General features: G+C 37.7%; 1 non-coding gene across 1 annotated transcript; it reads right to left on the bottom strand.

The window, feature by feature from the left end:
* Positions 1-5,216: 5,216 nt before the first annotated feature.
* trnaf-gaa (transfer RNA phenylalanine (anticodon GAA)) lies at positions 5,217-5,289 on the bottom strand. Its single transcript has one exon. It is a non-coding gene; the product is annotated as a tRNA-Phe (tRNA).
* Between the last annotated feature and the right edge of the window lie 5,729 nt (positions 5,290-11,018).

Here is an 11,018-nt window from a genome sequence, read left to right as displayed (position 1 = left end):
AACGCCTCGGGGTCCCAAAGGAAGAGCTGGACGAAGTGGCTGGGGAGAGGGAAGTCTGGGCTTCCCTGCTTAGGCTGCTGCCCCCGCGACCCGACCTCGGATAAGCGGAAGAAGATGGATGGATGGATGGATGGACTCATACAGATCGATATGCTGATATTGAAGAACTTGGGTCATTTTAGTTCATCCATTAAAATCCCATATGGTTCAGATCAATTCAATTCAAGAGTGGCTGTGTTGCCATTCCTTTTTCACCGCATTTAGGTCACAAGTCGCAGAAGACTGAGAAGACAAGATGAGGACGAGCACATTTTACTCACTTTTTGGGGGTCAAGAGTCATTATTTTTGTTAAAATCAATGAACATATAATGTATAAAAACATCTAGATAGGCATGAACATGTGTATAACTTACATTAAAGATATTAAAATAAATAATGTGTATGGAGTGACAAATATTGAACAATACTGCCATCTCGTGGAGTTTTTGTTCATTTTTAATATTCTTGTCTGAGGTGTGATCCTTAAGGCACCAACATTTTGATACACATTTATGAAATTGCAAATTGGCTCAGTTTCCTTTTATTAAAAGGAGGCCTAATATTTATTATGATGGTTGATGAAATTATTCCAAGTGCAGACAGTGACAACATTAATGATTTGTCACAATAATTATTACAACTATTTACCAAGGTAGGAAACATATACATGTAATGTAACACTATTCATATTAATACTTACTTGTCTTTTTGAAATGATCACTTCTGCAACATTTCGTAAGGAATTATGTGATATTTTCACCAACCGTCACAAATCATTTACTATGTTGCATAACGTTTGTGCAAGTAGTATCAAATATTTGGCAATATCCGTTTTTACATCTTTATTATCAATATTATGACATGCGCAGTAGACTCTTTTGGAGGCGTGACAAGGGCCATGTGCTGCCTTCATTAACTATTGGACATAATGGCGCTGCCTTCAAACGTTACATAAACACACATAATATATTCCCTTCCTCGGCATATATGTACACACTAACTTATCCAGCTAAACGTTCATTACTTTGCTGGTGACTTGTGCTGCTATTGTAATGTTGAATGACAACTTTAAGGACGTGTGAAATTAAAGCAGGGGGTTAAATTACGTCGCTGTGTTGAGAGCACTGAACGCAGCATCTAAGGTTTGGAACCTGTCAACAAGAAGTAGTATTTATCCCCTTACATTTCAAGTGTTTATGGCGTCCTTTCACTCGCTTTTGTCCTTAAAGTTGTGAGGCAACAGTTCGAAAGAGAAGACTTATGCAAATAACAAAGTGGTATCTGTACGCTGAGGCATACAGTTTTGTGATACTGGGTTGGGGTGTTACGACAGAGACGCCGTAAAAATGCCGTAAATAGTTTTTCCCGCGCATATGTAACCCAGTTAAAGTAAATGTTTTATGAACACGAATACACACAAATTAATACAAATTATCTGCTCCAGGCTTAGGAAAGAGGGACCTTCGTCACCGGATTGGCCGAGGTAAATCTATTGTCATGAATGTTTCTCTTAGCATGTCCCGAATGTCATTGTGTTTGTACATTAATTACTTACAGAGGTGGGTAGTAACGCGCTACATTTACTCCGTTACATCTACTTGAGTAACTTTTGGGATAAATTGTACTTCTAAGAGTAGTTTTAATGCAACATACTCTTACTTTTACTTGAGTATATTTATAGAGAAGAAACGCTACTTTTACTCCGCTACTTTTATCTACATTCAGCTCGCTACTCGCTACTAATTTTTTATCGATCTGTTAATGCACGCTTTGTTTGTTTTGGTCTGTCAGACAGACCTTCATAGTGCCTGCGTTTTACCAAATGCAGTCACTGGTGACGTTCACTCCGTTCCACCAATCAGATGCAGTCACTGGTGACGTTGGACCAATCAAACAGAGCCAGGTGGTCACATGACCTGACTTAAACAAGTTGAAAAACTTATTCGGGTGTTACCATTTAGTGGTCAATTGTACGGAATATGTACTGTACTGTGCAATCTACTAATAAAAGTTCCAATCAATCAATCAAAAGTGTGAAGGAAAAAAGACAATTTTTTATTTCAACCGTACATCCCGTCAAAAGCCTAAAGACTGACTGCACAGTTCCTGTCTTCACAATAAAAGTGCCGCTCCATTGCGCCTGCGCTTTCAAAATAAGAGTCTCCGAAAGCCAGCGCAAACAAGCTAGCAAGCTACGGAGTTTGCCGCCAATGTATTTCTTGTAAAGTGTATAAAAACGAATATGGAAGCTGAATAAATAAGATGCCAAAAACCAACCACTTTCATGTGGTATTAGACAGAAAGGAGTAACTTTTTTTCTCCTCCATTTGAAAATGTGGATGTTATCAGCACTACTGTCTGATTACAATCAATGCAAGTCATCAGAATCAGGTAATACACCAACTTATATTCTTGTCTTCATGAAAGAAAGGAATCTATATGTGTTAAACATGCATGTATATTCATTAAAACACCTTTAACATGTAAACAAAAGCCGCAAAATAAATAAATATAAATTATATACTGTATATATCAATGTATGTATATATATATATATATATATATATATATATATATATATATATATATATATATATATATATATATATGTATATATATATATATATGTATGTGTGGGAAAAAAAATCACAAGACTATTTCATCTCTACAGGCCTGTTTCATGAGGGGGGGTACCCTCAATCATCAGGAGATTTTAATGGGAGCATTCGCATACCATGGTTTATATAGGGCACAGAGTGGGTGGGTACAGGCTGGCCTAGGAGCGTGGTGATTGGCTCATGTGTTACCTAGGAGGTGTTTCCGTCTATGGCGGCATGTTGTTACAATTTCGCTGCGCTTGTTGAGGGATGACAGGTCTGGACGGTAAATAATAAACAGTTTCTCTTTCAAGCATAGGTTGCATCTTTTATTACCACTATTGTAAGGTGTGCTGGATGCAAGAATTTGCCATGTTATTGAATATTCAACATTATTGTCTTGTCTTGTATATATATATATATATATACAGAGGTGGGTAGAGTAGCCAGAAATTGTACTCAAGTAAGAGTACTGTTACTTTAGAGATTTATTACTCAAGTAAAAGTAAGGAGTAGTCACCCAAATATTTACTTGAGTAAAAGTAAAAAGTATGTTGTGAAAAAACTACTCAAGTACTGAGTAACTGATGAGTAACATACACACACATATCATATATATATATGTATATATATATATATATATATATATATATACATACACACACACATATATACATATATATATATATACATACATTGATATATACCGTATATAATTTATATTTATTTATTTTGCCGCTTTTGTTTACATGTTAAAGGTGTTTTAATGAATATACATGCATGTTTAACACATATAGATTCCTTTCTTTCATGAAGACAAGAATATAAGTTGGTGTATTACCTGATTCTGATGACTTGCATTGATTGTAATCAGACAGTAGTGATGATAACATCCACATTTTCAAATGGAGGAGAAAAAAAGTTACTCCTTTCTGTCTAATACCACATGAAAGTGGTTGGTTTTTGGCATCTTATTTATTCAGCTTCCATATTCGTTTTTATACACTTTACAAGAAATACATTGGCGGCAAACTCCGTAGCTTGCTAGCTTGTTTGCGCCGGCTTTCGGAGACTCTTATTTTGAAAGCGCAGGCGCGATGGAGCAGCACTTTTATTGTGAAGACAGGAACTGTGCAGTCAGTCTTTAGGCTTTTGACGGGATGTACGGTTGAAATAAAAAAGGGTCTTTTTTCCTTCACACTTTTGATTGATTGATTGGAACTTTTATTAGTAGATTGCACCGTACAGTACATATTCCGTACAATTGACCACTTATCAGGTCATGTGACCCCTGGCTCTGTTTGATTGGTCCAACGTCACCAGTGACTGCATCTGATTGGTGGAACGGAGTGAACGTCACCAGTGACTGTATTTGTTGAAACGCAGGCACTATGAAGGTCTGTCTGACAGACCAAAACAAACAAAGCGTGCATTAACAGATCGATAAAAAATTAGTAGCGAGTAGCGAGCTGAATGTAGATAAAAGTAGCTGAGTAAAAGTAGCGTTTCTTCTCTATAAATATACTCAAGTAAAAGTAAAAGTATGTTGCATTAAAACTACTCTTAGAAGTACAATTCATCCCAAAAGTTACTCAAGTAGATGTAACGGAGTAAATGTAGCGCGTTACTACCCACCTCTGTATATATATATATATATATATATATATATATATATATATATGTATATGTATATGTATATGTGTGTGTGTGTGTATGTATATATATATATATATATATATATATATATATATATATATATATATATATATATATATATATATATATATATATATATATATATATATATATATATATATATATATATATATATATATATGATATGTGTGTGTATGTTACTCATCAGTTACTCAGTACTTGAGTAGTTTTTTCACAACATACTTTTTACTTTTACTCAAGTAAATATTTGGGTGACTACTCCTTACTTTTACTTGAGTAATAAATCTCTAAAGTAACAGTACTCTTACTTGAGTACAATTTCTGGCTACTCTACCCACCTCTGATTACTTATATTACACTGCTGAACAAGGGACCTTTTAGATCGTCAATCTAACTGAGACGTGACAGCCAATGGTCTCCGCGAATCCATCTTTCCTCAACCAATCACCGGGCCGTTTCTATCTTTCTGCAACCAATCACAGGGCCGTTTCCATCTTTCTTCAACCAATCACCGGGCCGCTTCTATCTTTCCTCAACCAATCACCGGGCCGAGTCCATCTTTCTGTGGCAAATCCCGCAGAAATGGGTCCTTCTTTCCAAACGCCTATCAAATGTCCATGTTTTAGCCACCCAATCAAAGCGCGAAAACGAACCTTTTTGTCCGGCTCCTACGCCCGCGGACTTCTATCGTTTTTGCCTTTTTTTGGCTGTCACCTATTTGTTAGTATTGCTCCACAGTTATACAATAAACATATGCTATTGTTATGTTGCCCTCATTTTGATTGTCGTGTTAATTATTTTTAAACACAGCCACACATTGGCAGAGATAAAGCGGTCTTGATAAGATGATTGGCTGGCATGTACAAAACATCGGTAGTCCCGGCAAAATGGTACCACTTCCCTGCCGAAACCCGGGATCGAACCAGGGACCTTTAGATCTTCAGTCTAACGCTCTCCCAACTGAGCTATTTCGGCGTGTATGTACTTCCCCATGCAATGCCTGTTTCGTAGATGGAGTAACGCGACTTATCCTGCAGAGGGCGCTGTCCTACATCATATTAACTTCAGCTACAACAATATTCTACCCGAGAGAAACAAATATTGAATTGCTCTATTATTAGTAAATTGAAATGCAGCATGTATTGTAATGGAGTATTTTAATATAAAAAAAAATAGTCCCATCATGACTGCATCGGCCTACCTTAGTCCTGTTGCTTGTGCTATAGATCAGTGTTTTTCAACCTTTTTTCGAGCCAAGGCACATTTTTTGAAAAAATGCGGAGGGACACCACCACCAGAAATCATTAAAAAACACTAACAGTTGACAGTAAAAAGTCGTTGTCGCAATTGTTGGATATGACTTTAAAGCATAACCAAGCATGCATCACTATAGCTCTTGTCTCAAAGTAGGTGTACTGTCACCACCTGTCACATCACGCCTTGACTTATTTGGAGTTTTTTGCTGTTTTCCTGTGTGTAGTGTTTTAGTTCTTGTCTCACGCTCCTATTTTGGTGGTTTTTCCTGTATTGTTGGTATTTTCCTGTAGTAGTTTCATGTCTTTCTTTGAGTGATATTTCCCGCATCTACTTTGTTTTAGCAATCAAGACTATTTCAGTTGTTTTTATCCTTCTTTGTGGGGACATTGTCGATGGTCATGTCATGTTCGGATGTACTTTGTGGACGCCGTCTTTGCTCCACAGTAAGTCTTTGCTGTCGTCCAGCATTCCGTTTTTGTTTACTTTGCAGTAGGGCTGCAGCTAACGATTATTTTTCTATCGATTAATCTATAGATTATTTTTTCGATTAATCGGTTAATCTATAGATTATTATTTTTCGATTAATCTATAGATTATTTTTCCTTTTACCGATTATTTTTTTTTTATTTAAAATGAAGAGGAAAAAAAAAATGTAGGCCAGTTTTTTCAAAAGGCATGGCTTTTATTTACAAAAAAAAAAGTATGGCCACTCAGTCAACATTGACAACAACATGACAAAATATTCTGTAACAATGTAAACATTTAAAACTTTTAACATTTAACAAAATTAAAAGTAGCTTATTTGCTTTTTAATGTGCAAATATAAAAGTAAACATCCAGTGCAAATCTTAATATTCTGCAATAGTATAAGCATTTCAAAATTAAAAGTATTGCTTATTTTGCTTTAAAATGTGCAAAAATAAAGATAAACATCCAATACGAAAAAGTGCAAAACGGAAATATTCTGTAACATTGTAAACATTTCAACAAAAGTAAAAGTATTGCTTATTTGCTAAAATGTGCAAAAATAAAGCTAAACATCCAATACAAAAAAGTGTACCGTGTAAACATTTCAACAAAAGTAAAAGTATTACTTATTTTGCTTAATAACACAACAATGATAGTATGATTAAAGTGAAAGTTAATTGTTGGTTTGTACAAAGTATATGTAACCGTTAATGTTGTAAAAGGTATTTGCACAACTAATTAACGTTAGCGTTTGTGACACGTCTTGTGCCGTGGGGTTCTTTCAGGACCGACAGACTGAACGCCAGACGGCTTTGCCAGGTTTACAATCTTTTAATTTTACACAAAGTCTTTTCTCTTCTAACTCTTTTCTCTTTCTTTCCTCGCTTTTCGGCTCCTCTTCCTCGCTCGCTCGTCGTCCCCTGTCTCTGTCTCTCCTCCTCTCTCGCTCCACGTCAGCTTCACTTTGATTCCTTCCAGTCTCTCTTCCCTCTCTCTCTGCTGCTCCCCTTTTCTTCAGCGAGAGGAGATTGGATGATCGTGCCCAGGTGCGCGGATCGCGCACCTGGGCACGATTGCGGCGTCGCTCCCGGCGCGCCCCGCCTCGCCGCTCGCTCGCCGCTGCCGCCTCTCCACTGTGTTAAAGAGGAGCGTGTCTTTGTAAACACTGAACAGGCAGGCCAAACGCGCCTCTCAGAGCGAAACGGTGCTTTAGTTTATGAATTTACAACGCAGATACAAATGACACATTCATGTTTTTGTGTAATGATGACAACGTATACGCACGCGGACGATTGACTAGTTGATGGTGATGGCAAGAACGCTGTCGGGTGTTTTCTTTTCAAATGTTCGTTCATAGCCGTTGTGCTGCTATGATAGGCCATTTCCGCTCGACACAGTGTGCATACAACAACATTATTAGGCCGTTTATTGAAATACTCCCACACTTTTGACGACTTTTGGCGTGCTCTTTTCCCCTCGCTCGCATCGTCTGCTTTGCGCTCCGCCATGACAGTAGTGTGACGTAAATATTCAGCCTTACTTTGCAGCCAGTTCAGTTTTAGTTTGGTTCTGCATAGCCTTCCCTAGACTTCGATGCCTTTTCTTCAGGGCACTCACCTTTTGTTTATTTTTTGTTTAAGCATTAGACACCTTTTTACCTGCACACTGCCTCCCGCTGTTTCCGACATGTACAAAGCAATTAGCTACCGGCTGCCACCTACTGATATGGAAGAGTATTACACGGTTACTCTGCCGAGCTCTAGGCAACACCGACACTCAACAACAACACATCATTTGCTGACTATAATTACTGGTTTGCAAAAAATATTTTTAACCCAATTAGGTGAAATTACATGATCTCCCACGGCACACCAGACTATATCTCACGGCACACTAGTGTGTCGCGTCACAGTGGTTGAAAAACACTGCTATAGATGTCTGCACTTACTCGTACATTATATTGCCAAAAGTATTTGGCCACCTGCTTTGACTCACATATGAACTTGAAGTGCCATTCCATTCCTAACCCATAGGGTTCAATATGATGTGGGTCCACCTTTTGCAGCTATTACAGCCTCAACTCTTCTGGGAAGGCTGTCCACAAGGTTGCGGAGTGCGTTTACAGGAATTTTCCACCATTCTTCCAAAAGCGCATTGGTGAGGTCACACACTGGTGTTGGTCGAGAAGGCCTGGCTCTCAGTCGCCGTTCTAATTCATCCCAAAGGTGTTCTATCGGGTTCAGGTCAGGACTCTGTGCAGGCCAGTCAAGTTCACCCACACCAGACTCTGTCATCCATGTCTTTATGGACCTTGCTTTGTGCACTGGTGCACAGTCATGTTGGAAGAGGAAGGGGTCCACTCCAAACTGTTCCCACAAGGTTGGGAGCATGGAATTGTCCAAACTGTTTTGGTATCCTGGAGAATTCAAAGTTCATTTCACTGGAACTAACTCCTGAAAAACAACCCCACACCATAATTCCTCCTCCACCAAATTTCACATACGGCACAATGCAGTCCCAAATGTAGCGTTCTCCTGGCAACCTCCTAACCCAGACTGGTCCATCAGATTGCCAGATGGAAAAGCATGACTCATCAGTCCAGAGAAGGCGTCTCCACTGCTCTAGAGTCCAGTGGCGACGTGCTTTACACCACTGCATCCCACGCTTTGCATTGGACTCGGTGATGTATGGCTTAGATGCAGCTGATCGGCCATGGAAACCCGTTCCATGAAGCTCTCTGCGTACTGTACGTGGGCTAATTGGAGGGTCACAGGAAGTTTGGAGCTCTGTAGCAACTGACAGTGCAAAGGCTTTCTGCACAATGCGCTTCAGCATCCGCTGACCCCTCTCTGTCAGTTTACGAGGCCTACCACTTGGTGGCTGAGTTGCTGTTGTTCCCAAACTCTTCACTTTTCTTATAATAAAGTTGATTTTGGAATATTTAGGAGCGAGGAAATTTCACGACTGGATTTGTTGCACAGGTGGCATCCTATGACAGTTCCGCGCCGGAAATCACTGAGAAATGTTTGTAAAAACAGTCTCCATGCCTAAGTGCTTGATTTGATACACCTGTGGTCAGGCCAAGTGATTAGGACACCGGATTCTCATCATTTGGATGGGTGGCCAAATACTTTTGGCAATGTAGTGTATGTATTCCTATTGCTCTTCAACGTAGCTCAAATCGCATTTAACTGACACCAAAGCAACATGCCCGCAGCACTGGCCTCATTGTTCTGACTACGTTTAAATGCTGTGGATTGATCACCCCGCAGCTCGACTCCTGCATGACCTTCCTTTTTTTTCCTCCCCCTAGACTGCAGTTGGTTTGCACCTCCGTCCTCCACAGCTGCAAACTCCCACGCAGTATTCAAAAGCATGTGTTGGCATCTTTTGAAGAAGAGTGCACAGAATGGCTCACCGGGACGAGCGTGACCTGATCAGGTACTGAGAGAGAGGTTGCTTTAGTGTCGGAGTGCGGCGCCTACTGAATTCGGGCCCTTCTCAAAAGGCAGCGGTGCCTGAAAATACAGCTAAAATGACAGGGAATTGATTAATACGTCCATGTAACAATATGACTCAAACCATATAGCAGTACATGCACAAATGAAAATAATATATACAGTATATGTAGTATATACTAGTGATGGGTTGATGAGGCGTCATGAAGCGTTTCGACACATTGCAAAACTGTATTGATACTGTGTCGATACTGTGTCACTAAATACTGACATCTGCTGGACATTAAAAATCCCTACAGGCAACCTATGGACCGACTCAACTGACTGATTTTTTGCCCTAGTACAGGGGTCACCAACCTTTTTGAAACCAAAAACTACTTCTTGGGTACTGATTAATGCGAAGGGCGACCAGTTTGATACACTATTAAATAAATAAATATACTGTCATTTGTAAGTTACACGTAAGTGTGATTTAAACAAGAATAGCTAAATAAATACATTTATATATATATATATATATATAAAAAAATGGGTATTTGTCTGTCATTCCGTCGTACATTTTTTTTCCTTTTTACGGAAGGTTTTTTGTAGAGAATAAATGATGAAAAAAACACTTAATTGAACGGTTTAAAAGAGGAGAAAACACGAAAAAAATTAAAATAAAATTTTAAAAACATAGTTTATCTTCAATTTCGACTCTTTAAAATTCTAAATTCAACCGACAAAAAGAAGAGAAAAACTAGCTAATTTGAATCTTTTTGAAAAAATTTAAAAAAAGAATTTATGGAACATCATTAGTCATTTTTCCTGATTAAGATACATTTTAGAATTTTGATGACATGTTTTAAATTGGTTAAAATCCAATCTGCACTTTGTTACAATATATAACAAATTGGACCAAGCTATATTTCTAACAAAGACAAATCAGTATTTCTTCTAGATTTTCCAGAACAAAAATTTCAAAAGAAATTCAAAATACTTTGAAATAAGATTTAAATTTGATTCTACAGATTTTCTAGATTTGCCAGAATAATTTTTTTAAATTTTAATCATAGTAAGTTTGAAGAAACATTTCACAAATATTCTTCGTCGAAAAAACAGAAGCTAAAATATTTATTCTTTACAATAAAAACAAAATAAATTTACTTGAACATTGATTTAAGTTGTCAGGAAAGAAGAGGAAGAAATTTAAAAGGTAAAAAGGTATATGTGTTTAAAAATCCTAAAATCATTTTTAAGGTTGTATTTTTTCTCTAAAATTGTATTTCTAAAAGTAATAAGAAGCAAAGTAAAAAATAAATGAATTTATTTAAACAAGTGAAGACCCATCCATCCATCCATTTTCTACCGCTTATTCCAAGTGAATACCAAGTCTTTAAAATATTTTCTTGGATTTTCAAATTCTATTTGAGTTTTGTCTCTTTTAGAATTAAAAATGTCGAGCAAAGCGAGACCAGCTTGCTAGTAAATAAATACAATTTAAAAAAATAGAGGCAGCTCACTGGTAAGTGCTGCTATTTG

Source organism: Nerophis lumbriciformis, linkage group LG28 (assembly GCF_033978685.3).
Source record: "Nerophis lumbriciformis linkage group LG28, RoL_Nlum_v2.1, whole genome shotgun sequence".
NCBI lineage: Eukaryota > Metazoa > Chordata > Actinopteri > Syngnathiformes > Syngnathidae > Nerophis > Nerophis lumbriciformis.
This window is presented reverse-complemented; position numbering and strand designations above follow the sequence as displayed.